This window comes from Rattus norvegicus, chromosome 7 (genome assembly GCF_021556685.1).
Source record: "Rattus norvegicus strain SHRSP/BbbUtx chromosome 7, alternate assembly SHRSP_T2T, whole genome shotgun sequence".
NCBI classification, from domain to species: domain Eukaryota; kingdom Metazoa; phylum Chordata; class Mammalia; order Rodentia; family Muridae; genus Rattus; species Rattus norvegicus.
The window spans coordinates 94,848,814-94,863,660 of record NC_141540.1 but is presented as its reverse complement, the minus strand read 5'-3'; the positions used below and the strand labels follow the sequence as shown (position 1 = coordinate 94,863,660).

The 14,847-nt window shown below is 39.6% G+C and overlaps 1 protein-coding gene and 1 pseudogene across 6 annotated transcripts in view; one reads left to right on the top strand and one right to left on the bottom strand.

Annotated features, from left to right (window-relative positions):
- Samd12 (sterile alpha motif domain containing 12) overlaps positions 1–14,847 on the top strand; it is a 497,054-nt gene that overhangs the window by 105,681 nt on the left and 376,526 nt on the right. The window lies entirely within an intron of this gene.
- Positions 9,733–10,186, bottom strand: LOC120093654 (40S ribosomal protein S25-like; annotated as a pseudogene).

Below are 14,847 nucleotides of genomic sequence, written 5' to 3'. Positions count from 1 at the left end.
AGGTAAACTTTACAGAAACTATTGAGACAGAGCTTTCTTGAATAGCCAGTTTGGCTTCTATAGAAGAGATAGCAGGAAACACATTAGAGAATGGAGAAAGAGTACATCTTCCAGGAAGTGTAGAGAGCCTCTGTGCACAGTTTTGCCTTTTCTATGAGTGAACAGCATCTGGATGAGAGACATCTGACAGCACTTTTGAAGTATCACTTCCTGTGCTGCTGTGTTGAGAGGAGACCATCAAGGGCAAGGGGGAAGCAGGAAGGCCACTTAGGAAGCTATTGGGCTCCTCTAGGGGAGGGGGATGGCTGAACAATAAGGACCCAAGGCAGGAGTCGGCCATTTCTATTTTGAAGATATGGAAAATGTTATTTTGTGGTGAATGACTTGTATGAATGCCATGGATAAGAAGCAGTTAAATCGGACTCAAGGTTTTTGGTGTGAGCAATTGGCAAGCCATAGGTAATATCGGAGTCAAAGGACTAGAAGAGGATTCGGACTGCTGTGTGAGAATATAAAGCAGGAATTCATTTTGGGGTATTTTTAGGGTGAGATATTGAACAGGGAACTTGATACATAAGCCTGATGCTCAGAGAAGCTCACGTTGCAGATACAAACCTAGGAGGCACCAACAAATAAATTGTTTTTAACATGAATAAATTTCCCTTGGGAATTGATACCTACTGAATGCTGGGGTATGCTTAGAAATAGGGGAATTTGAAGGGAAATAGCAAGGCAAAGGACTCTGTTAAAAGCAACAGCAAAGTAGGAGGGCAAGTCTATGAGTCATCCTAGATGCTAAAACTACCCGTATGAACAATGGTAGAAACAAGTGGTCCTGATATGTTGCGACAGGGCCTGAGAGCTGACCTTATAATTCAGCAGTGTGTATCCCTGATGATGGTGAAAGCTTTAGTTACATAGTATATTAAGTGCTTGTTTGTTTGTTTGGTTTGTTTTGTTTTTAAGTTGAATAAGCGTTGCTTCAGTAAGGAACTAGCTGCGTGCATTTGGAGAACACTAGCCATGAAGAATTTCTAAGTATTTCACTCTGAAAAGGAGAAGATGGGAAATGGAATGGAGCTGGAGGAGAGAATTGGTTATAAGAATGCGATATAAAATGATGGTCATCGTTGAAGAGAACTCTTTAAAATGTGATAAGGATACTCAAATGTACTTCTCCACAGCTGAGGGCTTCTGGAGTGGCTGTGGGTGGGAATGACTTGGTTTTCTTAAAGAGGCTGGCTGCTGGGGCTTGACCATGCTCCAGTGAGTCATCCTCCTCCTCCCTCTCTCCCTCCTGATACTCCTTCTCCTCTTCTTCTTCCTCCTTCTTCATTTTTCGGAGGTCACAAGGGGATAGGTAGCAGACTTGGGGGGAATGCAAAGTGAGTGAGATTGGATGCATGATGTGAAATTCTCAAAAAAAAAAAAAGAAAAGCAATGAAATCTGTTGAAAAAAATAATGGCAATATTCTAATGATGTGACCCCAACAAGACGAAACAGTTGAGGATGTGAGGGAAAAAAATGAATACATGCTAGACAGATTGACTTCCAGGCATCCACAGTTATATGAGAACAGGCTAAAGGAGTAATACTGGAGACAATGCAGGTAGTACAGTCAGCAATGTGTGAGGCAGGAGGATTGGGAAGTGCAGAGGACTGGAGTATACATTGAAAGGATTGGGTATCAGGTTGGATTAGGGACAACAGCAGCCCTGAGAGGATGGGGATACTTGTGATGGCAGGCCCTGGGCTTCGGAGGACACTAACTGGGACCACTGGACCATGAATTCTTCCATGTGGGCAACTGGAGGTACTGAGTAGAGAGCACTAACTTGTGCAGAGTTGGTGTGTTCATAACAGCCATGTGTGTCATGAGCATTTTGGAGAAGCGGAAATATACCAAGTCAGTTTAGCTGTATTCCTTCAGCATGGGTAAGCTCCTGTGCTGCTATATGGCAAACTCTGACAGCAGTGATGGGGTGGGTGGAAGGCGGTAGTCTATACTGGCAATAATGGAGCCAATTCTAAACTGTGTCTGGCTTAGCTTCTCTAACAGTGCTACCTGCTTTCAAGTTTATGGGTTGTTTCAAGTCTGGACCTATCCCCACTCTTGGATCTCTTTGTCCCAGAGTATAATAATAATTTTCTCTCCACTGAGAGAAACTGAGCTAGAACCTCCTTTCTGCTCCCCCTCTGACAGACATCAATAAAGTATGAGTCAGGTTAGCAGACTCTGACAGGGTCTCAAGCTTGTTTTAAAACTTCTGTGTTCCTCAGTATACACAATGTGGACCTCTTCAGTTCAACTGGGATAACTATTATCAGATATATTCTCTCATTCTCTCTCTCTCTCTCTCTCTCTCTCTCTCTCTCTCTCTCTCTCTCTTTCTCTCTCTCACCCTCCCTCCCTTCCTCACTGCCTCTACTCTCTCTCTCTCCGTGTGTACGTGTGTTATACTTTGTAAAGCCCTGTAAAATTGCATTTAAGCTAGAGAAATATCAAATATCAGAGTAACCCCTAAGGACCAACACAGCCAGAAACATTATATATCTTATTAAGTAGAGAGATCCACACAGAAATCTACCATGTGGATATGTGTAAAATATCTTTACACCAGAATAATCTCTTACAGTCTTGACTTGGGATGCTTTAATGTGCTTATTTGTGGATATCCTTAGGAACAACTCATGCCTTCCTTTTGTTTATTTTTAAATTGGGTAAATAGAAAAGTATTGAAAACATCTTGTTAGAGTCTGCTGGGCTGGGTTTGTTCTTGACTCCTTTGTTTCTCGAGATAACAAATTAGAGAAGGATGTGCTGACAAGACTCATAGTTAAGTTGGTTATGAAATCTTTAATCTTGTGTTGTCACCAGGAGATAAAAAGTTCACAGCAACTTTGTAAAAAATTGTTCTTTTTAATGTGAAATATTCCTTTACCATTTCTTTTCTTTATGGGAACTTCGTTAAAGGTCATGCTTGCTGATGAAGTATGATTATTTAGTATTGAACTTAACAGCTATTATTCTATGTTGGCATTCAATTTTAATTTAATTTGGCACATGAATTGCTGTTGCTATAAATCAAACATCGATATGCTCCAGTCTCCCAAAATACTGCTGAGAATCTCTCCTCTGCTCACTGAGTCGTTAGCAGACTCCTTCAGTGTGTGAGAAGTGAGTGGAACTGGCTTGGTGGGTTTGGATTCTCTCTTGTAGTCTCCTGCTCTCATGTGATTTCTCTTTTCTTCATCATCCCTCCCATACATATGTGCACTGAGAGGAAGGGAGAGAGGGAGAGGAGGAGACAGAGAGAGACCCTCGTACACACACAGAGGCCAAGTAACCAACTCTGACCTGGATAACCAGTCATCTTTACTAAGCAATCTCTACCACTAGACACTGGTAAACAATGAGGAGTTATGGGAGGAAGACTTTTCATCCCCGAGGCCTGACAATTTTGAGAATACTGAACAAACCATGAATAGGTTAATCATCATTTGTGCTATAGATTTTGTTAGTCAATACTTCCTTGCTCAAAATGCTTTTCCTGTCGACACATGTGGATACTAACTCACTGTAAGACTCCCTACTTAGTAACACAATGTGTATTTGAAAGACTAGGCAAAGATATCCACTCTGCCCGTGGAAAGGGGATAATAGCTTTTTGCTTTTGCATTGTGCAGTAACTTCTGAGTCTGGCTAGATCCAAGCAAAATGAGGTGATATAGGAGTATAACAGTTACTACCTGGGAAAAAAAGAAGCTTACTAAATTCTTGGCCTTATCACTTGACGTTGTTGTTGTTGTTGTTGTTGTTGTTGTTGTTGTTGTTGTTGTTGAACATAATGACCCTACTGGTTCAGTGGCACAGCCCAGTCTTGGAAGAAGCCTGGATGTGTGTGTTAAGCATAGAACGTGGTGAAGGTCACGCATCAGTCACTTCAGGCGCCGCGTGCATATCTGCTAGTATAACACTATCAGCCATGGCATTGTCAAATATGCAGGCAGCTGGAGGATAAATATGTAAGCAGTGTGAAAGGTAAAGGCAAGAATGGGAGAATAAATGACAAAGAGCACTTATCTCTCAATAAGAGAAATGATTTCAATGTGCCCTCCTTCAGACCAGCTCTGACAGGTCTCTAATACAAAATCCTCTTGCATCCGAGAGGGACAGACCCTGTGCTCACCCACCTCTGCTCAGCAAAGGGACGAGGGGAATGGACATGGCAGTTGGTATTAAAGGAGCTTAGCTCAAAGGGAGGATCAAGGCAAATGTGACAGACAGTGAGTGCCGGGTAGAGATAACAGCTGCATGATGGATGTTTAGAAATGTGTGAAGAATTGGTCAATGCACAAAATAAAGTGGAGAGGGAGAAACACTACAATTTTTAGATCAACATGCACAAGATTGCCAGTGTGGACCTTAAGGGAAAAATCAAGCAAGCATTCTTGTGAGCATAAGTCTATATGGCATGAAGAAAGAAAAATTCACACACACACACACACACACACACACACACACACACACATGCTAGATAGAGGAAGGGAGCAACAAATTTTTAGTGGCTGAGTATATGTAGATTGACAAGACTGGTAGCAAATATGTGCTACATAATAGGTTTACCCTTGCCCTAATTATTTTTTATGGATCACTACCAAGAATGGATATAAAAAAGAATGACTTTAACCTTTCTCTCAGGCTGATTGGAGTTTTACTATCTCTTTGCTCTTCTCCCTCCTAAATCTGAAAAAAAAAGGTTTGTGTAAGAAATAGTAAATTGAGCTACTATGACCTTTTGATATTTGGGTATAGCAAAAGTGTAAGTGATTGTCTTTCGACAGCTCATTGACGAGTCTTCTGGAAGAGAAACAAACTCTCCTCTCCATTGTCAAATGTTCTACCACTGAGCAATACTCACCAACCACTTGGCTTTCCTAGGTCTTGTCTCCATCATAGTCTACTGCTGACAACTTGTATTTTCTCAGCTGGGCTCTATTTGCCAAAATGTGACTCCATGTACATACATGCCTTGGAATAAATGCATCGGCATTTGGAGTCCACTGAACTTTTATGTTTTAAGTTTTCTTTATCCTATTCCCCTTATCCTTACCCTAACAGTGTAGGAATAAAACAGACTCTCATCATTTTAAGTGGCCCCCTCTTTCTGTAGCAGTGGCAATGGCCATGTTTTGAAGCATCTCACGTTTCTTTAGTGTGATCTCTTGCCATTCGTGCAAGAGTCTGGTGTGAAAATATTCAGGTGTGGGTCTAAACGATTTAAATTGACTAAATTTTCTGAAAAGTCAGCATGATTTTGAAGACAGACTTTTTTTTATAGCCATTTCTCCTTTGTTGCTAAAACCTAGAGGGATATTTCAGTTTTATGTTTGTCATAAGATAATTAAGTTAGTATAGTTTAAATTATACCACCAATGAGCTTACCCTCCCTTTTCTCAACTCCACTGTAGTCTGTAGTATCTTCCCTGGGGTATTCTCTACTGTGGGGCCACAAAAAGCTCTTTCGCAGTGCTGACAATTACCTGAAATTATCAGCAATCATACAGGAGGCAATTACAACTTATAGAAGCAGCAACATAATTACTACTTTTTTTAAACACAGAACTTAAATGTACCCTAATGGCTTGAACACAAATGCTGCTGCTGTGCCTTATTAACCAGGTGATCTAGAAAACAGAGACTAGCTGCTAAATCACGTTAATGCTTATGACCAGTAAAAGTGTGTCCTAATTTTAAATTTTATACCTCTACACCGTGGATGTTCCTTCCTTTCTTAAATAGATTATTCCCATAGGCTGTACTGTGAAGCAAACCGCCTCCAGGCAGAGCTATATGGAGTTGTATGGGAAGCCTAAGTTATTATTCACCAGCATCTCTCAATAAGGGACACCATCTTCAACTCATATGAGCCAGTGAGAGCAAAGGAGCAGCCATCATGCCTGCATAGATCAGCAAAGTGAATGCAGCTGTGTTCCATGTACTTTACAGTAAACATAAATATATTGTACTGTCCTGATTGGTAAGTAGTTCCAGGGAGCTTTAAAGTTCTGTGTAGGAACACATACATGAATGTCAGCCAGAGCTGCAGTAAATTCTGGAATTAGGCTCACTCTTACATTTTAGCCACTTATGGCCTTCTTTATTAATGACTGACACAATTAAAGATACCAAGTGCTTAGCAACTGTGTGGTATTTGGAGGGGGCTTGGTAAATATGTAGTTTATCTGCTTAATCTCGTTTGAGTTTCTTGGGGCATACTTGGGATACGGAGATTTAAGGGAAACCTTAAATGGAAAATCATTGATCTACTAAAACTAAAAAAAAAAAAAATTACCTTTTCACTGGGAATCTTGAAGGGAAAATGAGCAGTGCTACCCTGCAGATGGGTTTGTGTCATTCCTACAGAGACACATTTGCAAGTCTGTGACCATAGATCAGGCTTATCACTTCCCTCAGATAACTGTGTCTTTCTCCAGCTTGTGGTATTTTCTGCATTTCTGTGGCTCCTGCCTCTTCCGTTCACAGTTGTAATCTTGAGCCCTTGCTTCTCACACTCCTCTATTTAAAAACTCATTCTTTTCACAAACACTTATGACACGCATGCAGAGGACCAGCCAGGCACATCTGCTACCAAGGATGCTAAGACAAAAGAAGACTCAGCTGTGTATTGCACAAACATGCATTCCAACTCAATAGCCACGTAAAGACATGAAAACATTTAATGATGGCTTTTTTCTTTTTTTAAGGAATTAGCAAGTACACACCAGGAAGGTCATTGGGTAGGGTGTGAGTCTAGAACTCTGGGTAGCAGAAAGGAAGAGAAACATCACCTAAATGACATAATGTAAAGCCAGCTGTAATCATAAATTTCCAGTTACATATGGGAGTCAAGAGCTTCCTCTTCTAATTTGTACAGGGATGGTGTTTCTAGGAAGTTATTTCTTACACACGTATATATCCAAAAATTAAGCAATTATCAACAGATGCTGAACAATTTCGTTAACTATCTGTGTCTCCTGGAAACCCAGTAACATGTGTGATCTTTTGTAAGACAATTTGTATCCTCCTGATGGGCCGTAACAATAGACACCCATAAAACTTCTCAATAATGTTACGTTTTGTAAAAGCTTAAGGATAATTTATCATAGAAATTCTTACTAGTTGCCCTAACGAGTCTAATATTCTCCCTTTAATGCTTTCAGTATTAATAAGTCATGTACTATATGCTAGCAATTATTTCTAGTATCTATAAATTCACTCTTCTGGATAGCATTCCAGAATGGTACAGTAACTCTTCCCATTTTAGATAAGTGTGTGTACATAATATGAGTATAGCTGCCTACCAGACTCCAGAGACGCATGTAGCCATACTCAGTGGAAGTTGTATCCAAACAAATTTGACTTATATATGGATTTTCTCTAGAGAGTCTCACCATTCTCTTCAGCTAACTTTTTTCTCCTTGTAGATGATCATGTCAAGGAACCACTTCGAACCAGAAACCAGTATGAATTAAAATAGTTTGGTTTTCATTGGTTATTGGATGGAAAAGGTATTGATCCATATTAGGGAAGCAATAGTGAGCCTAAAAACAAAAAAAAATCTTCTATGTGCTTTAGCATATAGAATTTATAAAATGGATAATCTTTACAAATACAATCTAGATATTGATAGACTGGGCTGAGGGAATGGTTCAGTCAGTAAAGTACTTGCTACGCAAACACCTATGATCTGAAGGCTGGGAAGATGGGGAGTGGAGAACCCCTGGGTTTACTACCCTGTCAGTTAGGCCTATGGCTGGGGTCCAGCTTTAGGGAGAGATCCTACCTCACATATAAGGTGAAGAGCAGTGGAGGGTGTCAACCTCTGATGTCTGCACACAGCGTACAGATGCGCATTTGCAGCCATGAACAAAATAAATACACTGGATTGTTATTTTGATATCTGAAACACAGGAAAAAAATACACCTTTCAGCAACAGAAATGATCGTTGGGATAGATTTAAAGAAAAACAAATGGACAGGAATATATAATTGGAACCTAATTATTTAAATCACAAAGAATGAGAAAATCCCTGTGTGGATAGGGAGGGAGTGACTGCTGAAAATCACAGTTCCCGTGTCTCACTTTCTGGCTACACTTTAGGATAACAGATTTGATGTGGTCAACCTCTTTTGATGAACATACAGATAGAGGTTTTTGTTTTGTTTTGTTTTGTTGTTGTTATTTCCTTTGTTTTGTTTTTCTGTTTGGGTTTTTCTTGTCTTGCTTTTGACTTTTACTATTTTTGTTGGTTTTTTGTTTTGTTTTGTTTTTTGTTTTTGTTTTTTACTCAGTTTCTTTGTGTAGCCCTGCTATACTGGAACTTGCTCTGTAGACCAGGTTAGACTTGAACTCAGAGATCTGCCTGTTTCTGCCTCCCAAGTGTTAGGATGAAAGGCAAGTGCCACCACTGGGCAACTCAGAATGGGATTTTTTTATTTGATGATCTTAAAGGCTGCTGGGACTTGAATGATGGGAGAGGATATGGTCATGGTTGTGGTACTGGAGTGCTTGCATCTTAAGTAGAGCTATTCAAAGCACTCTTCTGGTCAAATCTATCCGTGTACATTATGAATAACTGCAGGCTCAAGTGAAGGGAAAGGGATGCTTTTTCCTCTGCCAGAATGCGGGGCATGAGCAAGGCTCGGACAAAAGAACATGAGGAAGGCATGAAGGAAGGGACCTAGATAAACATCACTCCCTCAGCATGCTCGCCCACACACTGTCACTAATAGCAGTGGAACACGGCAGACTCTGGAGCTTTTTAATTATGCCCCATAGCATCCCGCTGCTGTGCGCTCTGGTATAAGTACAGGTGACCCCATGTACACTGCTGTAGACCAATTTAATAATATTGTCTTCCCAACATCAAATTATTTTCAAATAAACGTCTCAAATTTTCTTATCAACTACTGGCTGTCCATACTACCATCTAGTTCATGACTAGCATCTTATTATAAGCCATAATTGTCTCTACTTAATTGTCTGGCATTGACTAAATCCATCTTTCATGTGCAAAAGGGCATAAGGATTCACAGATGGTTTAAAACTTAAACAAATTATGGACTACTTTAAATACATTATAGATAGAAGGAGAGCGAACATTTTTGACAGCTTGTTAGCCTTCTTCTGTAGCAATGGAGAGACTAATGAATGGGAACAACTCTCTCTTAGATGCTTCTCACTAAGTCCTCGTGAATGATACGTAAGGATATGAGCAAGTTGATTCCTTCTGCCTTCTTTATGTCCTGCTATGAGCTTTCTCACCAAACTGTGCTGGGGATAAACTGAGCCTACAGGCAAAAGCAATCTATAAATATATGGCAAACTATAAATGTCCCAAATCCTTACAGTACCTTCAGTTTATCTTTGGAACTTCTCAGCTCATCTAAGTGGGCAGAAGCTTGCAAGCTCAATGTAAATGCTTTATTTAAGTTAGATGCCATCATTTGATAATAGAAATTCAACTGAAATATGAGTTCTAGGTGTTTTTCGAAAGCATTATATTTTAATTTCCATATAGAAATAATAGGCTGGAATGAAGTAGCTCTGATGTGTTCCTTCTGCACTAGTTATGATACCCATAATAGTCTGTTCCCCCCTAAATTAGACAGGAGGTCTCTTTTTTTCATTTGATTCAAATGAAAAAATTTAATTATTTTCCCAAATGTACAGCTGATTGAATCTGTCTATGCATCTTCACCAGCAGCTGGGGCATCTCCACCCTTTGTGTCTCTGGTGTAAATTACTTGGGCTCTGTGCTTTGAAACCAGCTTGATGAGTCCTTTACTACGTAGCTCCTGAGGGACTGCCCTGGCCAAGGAACCTTGAATCTTCAGTCTCCTGGAGACCACAGCTGGAGTAATAAGCTTATAGTTGGGAACTTCCTTACAAAGTTTGTCATAAGTAGCTTTGTCAAACAGGACGAGATTGTTCAGCTTGTCCTGAACTTTGTTTTTGCCTTTGGACCACTTCTTTTTGGCCTTGCCACCAGATTTATTTACTGGGTCTTTGTCTTTTATGGCCACCTTTCCGGCATCCTTCTTCTTCTTGTCATCTTTGGGCATCATGGCGAAGCTCAGAGAGTAGTGTGGACCATTTGATATTGATGTCTGTAGACACTTCCTAAAGCACTCCACCCCATGTATATTTTCTGTTGTGGTTCTGCAGACTGTCAAGTCTGTGACCTCTTCCAGTAGACATTTGTCACTCTGAATTTCCATCCTCACTCAAAATGTTCTCCCTACCAACTGTACCTGAACTATTTGTCTTTGAAGTCTGACTTTCTTTTATTTATATTTTACTTTCTCTCCCTACAGCAACCAAACCAAGCTATGTTTCTTTCTCTATCATATATAATAGAAATCAATATAGAAATAGAAATATATATATATTAGAAATCTATACCTTACATATATACATATATTAGAAAGAGTGCTGTTTGGTATAGTTTTAACAAACAGGAGCTTGTGTGCGTATTGATTTCTTTGGAGAGGCCTTGTGGAGACACATCCTCTTTAGTAATATAGTTAGGATTTTTCAACTTTAGTACACATTTCTTGAGCCATACTATTCTTTTCCATAACCACAGCTTTTTATACCGTTTGATTTTAATATTTATGTATGAAAATGCCTTCTATTTAAGACTTTTGACTCCATTCATCTTTACTGAGTTGCTTTAATATTTTATTTCTAAAATATTATCTTCAAATTCTCTGTTCTTGAATTACCTATATTTGGTTGAGTATATTGCTTAATTTTATGGGCTCTTGATTTTTAAAAGAAAAAATGATAAATTCATGATTAATATAAATTGAGTATTTAGTATTTATTTATTTTTACCAAGACAGTTCACCAGGCTGTCATAAATAAATATTGTTTTAAATCTCAGAATCATCTCAGTTGAGTTAAAGAAGCACACATAAAGAACATAAAGTATAAGGAAAAATTATAGTGCTCAGTAATATTTAAAACAGTAATATTGAAAACATGATGTTGTATGCCTTTAATCTCAGCACTCTGGAGGCAGAGGCAGGGTCATCTCTGTAAATTAAAGGACATCCGGGCCTTCATAGCAAGTTTCAGGAAAGTAAGATATACTTAAGTGAGACCCTGTGTTCACAACATCAAACAATTTACCCTATAGGTCTTGGTGGTACATCAAGTCTTTCACACAGATTGCTTGTAATCAGCAAGAGCTTTATAGTAGAGAAACAAATATAACAGATGAGATGATTAGGAAAAGCTTTAGAGAAGAAATGATATTCAGCCATGGATGTGAAGGACAATTTGTACACTGAATTACAGAGAACAGTCTAGAGATCGTTCTCCACACCAAGGGATTGCCAGGACCAAAGTAGGGAAGAATAGCAGTGTGAATGGATGTTAGAAAGCAGGGAAAACTGCTCTGGTATATCCCTGGAGAAATGAATGTAACCAAACTATAGAAAATTCAACTTGCAGTGCTAAGTTTTTAAGCACTAAACTATAAAATTTCTTGTTTCTAACCATTGACTTTCCAATCCTTTATATGGTCTCATAAAATTGTGGGATATGACCCTGTTTGTGATGACATGATCCACATTTGAATTCTCCAGAATTTATTTAGTTATAAGAAATGTAGCAGTAACACCAAGTGCTTTGTATAACCAACCTTTCAACTAACAAACTACAATAGGGTACATATTTTGGTTCAAAGAACTAAATAATTGAACTTCGAGTATGGCTAGATCCAGAATGTTGTGAATCTCATCTAATTTCGTCTTCTATGTCTTTTTGGATTTTGGCTGTTCTGTTCATTTGGTAGCTTTGCATTTCTGTGTGTCTTATCTAAGCCAGGAGTCTAGTAGTAAATCCTTAGTTTCTAGATGTTCCTACCCAGGTCAAAAACACATTGGTTATATTTACCTGCCTAGCAGTGGACCATGAGAGTTTGGAAGTGTGTGTGTGTGTGTGTGTGTGTGTGTGTGTGTGTGTGTGTGTGTGTGTGTGTGTGTCTGAGTGTGTCTGTGTGTGTGTGTCTGTGTGTGTGTGTGTGTGTGTGTGTGTGTATAAAGATATCCTATTTTAAAATTAAAAGTGGAAGATGTATACAGTTGGATGGAAATGCTGATTATAGTGACACAATATTTTTTAATATTTAATCACCATTTATTTATCTGTAAGTATGAGCTTGAATTCCATTGATAATTTTTTTATTAACATGAGTATTTCTTATATACATTTCGAGTGTTATTCCCTTTCCCGGTTTCCGGGCAAACATCCCCCTCCCCCCTCGCCTTCCTTATGGGTGTTCCCCTCCCCATCCTCCCCCCATTGCCGCCCTCCTCCCAACAATCTAGTTCACTGGGGGTTCAGTCTTAGCAGGACCCAGGGCTTCCCCTTCCACTGGTGCTCTTACTAGGATATTCATTGCTACCTATGAGGTCAGAGTCCAGGGTCAGTCCATGTATAGTCTTTACGTAGTGGCTTAGTCCCTGGAAGCTCTGGTTGCTTGGCATTGTTGTACATATGGGGTCTCGAGCCCCTTCAAGCTCTTCCAGTTCTTTCTCTGATTCCTTCAACGGGGGTCCTATTCTCAGTTCAGTGGTTTGCTGCTGGCATTCGCCTCTGTGTTTGCTGTATTCTGGCTATGTCTCTCAGGAGAGATCTACATCCGGCTCCTGTCGGCCTGCACTTCTTTGGTTCATCCATCTGGTCTAATTGGATGGCTGTATATGTATGGGCCACATGTGGGGCAGGCTCTGAATGGGTGTTCCTTCTGTGTCTGTTTTAATCTTTGCCTCTCTATTCCCTGCCAAGGGTATTCTTGTTCTCCTTTTAAAGAAGGAGTGAAGCATTCACATTTTGATCATCCGTCTTGAGTTTCATGTGTTCTAGGCATCTAGGGTAATTCAAGCATTTGGGCTAATAGCCACTTACCAATGAGTGCATACCATGTGTGTTTTTCTGTGATTGGGTTAGCTCACTCAGGATGATATTTTCCAGTTCCAACCATTTGCCTACGAATTTCATAAAGTCATTGTTTTTGATAGCTGAGTAATATTCCATTGTGTAGATGTACCACATTTTCTGTATCCATTCCTCTGTTGAAGGGCATCTGGGTTCTTTCCAGCTTCTGGCTATTATAAATAAGGCTGTGATGAACATAGTGGAGCACATGTCTTTTTTATATGTTGGGGCATCTTTTGGGTATATGCCCAAGAGAGATATAGCTGGATCCTCAGGCAGTTCAATGTCCAATTTTCTGAGGAACCTCCAGACTGATTTCCAGAATGGTTGTACCAGTCTGCAACCCCACCAACAATGGAGGAGTGTTCCTCTTTCTCCACATCCTCGCCAGCATCTGCTGTCACCTGAGTTTTTGATCTTAGCCATTCTCACTGGTGTGAGGTGAAATCTCAGGGTTGTTTTGATTTGCATTTCCCTTATGACTGAAGATGTTGAACATTTCTTTAGGTGTTTCTCAGCCATTCAGCATTCCTCAGCTGTGAATTCTTTGTTTAGTTCTGAACCCCATTTTTAATAGGGTTATTTGTCTCCCTGCGGTCTAACTTCTTGAGTTCTTTGTATATTTTGGATATAAGGCCTCTATCTGTTGTAGGATTTGTAAAGATCTTTTCCCAATCTGTTGGTTGCCGTTTTGTCCTAACCACAGTGTCCTTTGCCAGATTAATTATCTTTACCCATCCAAGACACTGCCTTTTTGTAAAGAATGTTTACAGCAAGACTGGCTCTTTTATATATCAATTTGGTGGTACCAACTAACTTTTATCAATGTGGCACAAACTAGAGCCACTTTGGGTACAAGAATGATATTTGGTGACTTTATCTCCATCAGATTAGCCTATAATATGTCTGTAGGATATTTTTATTGATTGGTAATTGTCTTAGAAGATTTAGCCTGCTGTTGGAGATGCTGCTCTGGGCAGGTGGTTCTGGTTCTGGGTTGTGTTGGAAAACTGTCTGAGTGGGAAAGAGAGAGAGAGAGAGAGAGAGAGAGAGAGAGACAGAGACAGAGACAGAGACAGACAGAGACAGACAGACAGAAAGACAGAGAACAGCATTTCTTCATGTGTGTTGCATGTTTTCCTTCACTTCAATGAAGTATGATGTCCTGGCAGTATAGGCCAAATAATCCCTTTCCTTCCCACGTGGTGTTTAGTAATGATGTTTATTAAAAAGAAGAGGAGGAGGAAGAGGGGGAAAAGAAAAAAGAGGAAGAAAGAAAGAAAGGGAGAGGAAAGAAAAGAAACCAGGATAAAAATTTATACTGAAAGTGAGATTGTTGCTTTGAGTAGGAAGATTTTGGGGGAGGATTGTGGAAATCTTTGGAATTGTAGACTGAAAATCCATCACATGTGTGGACCTTAGTGAGCTCTACTGCAGAACCTTGGAAGATGCGAATGCTGAGGCAAATTCAGATACTGTAGGCCTAGCTACTAATGGTTCAGAAGGGAGCAAGAACTGTATGTAAGTCCTACCAGTCAAACACAGCTTTTTGTACTATTAGATTCTTGGTTCACTATGCTATAATTGTAACTGTGTTGTGCCTATTCTTCTTTGAACTAAGAAAGTAGCGTTATTTTTAATTATTATTTTCCTGGAGCCCACAGCTAAAAATTATTGGATATTTAAGAAAAGAGAATTTAAACTTTTAAATCACTAGAAAATTTAAAGGCTGGAGTTTTAAAGTTGGAGTGTGTGTGTGTGTGTGTGTGTGTGTGTGTGTGTGTGTGTGTGTGTGTGATATTAACATGAGATCTCAGGCACACGGAAAAGTTA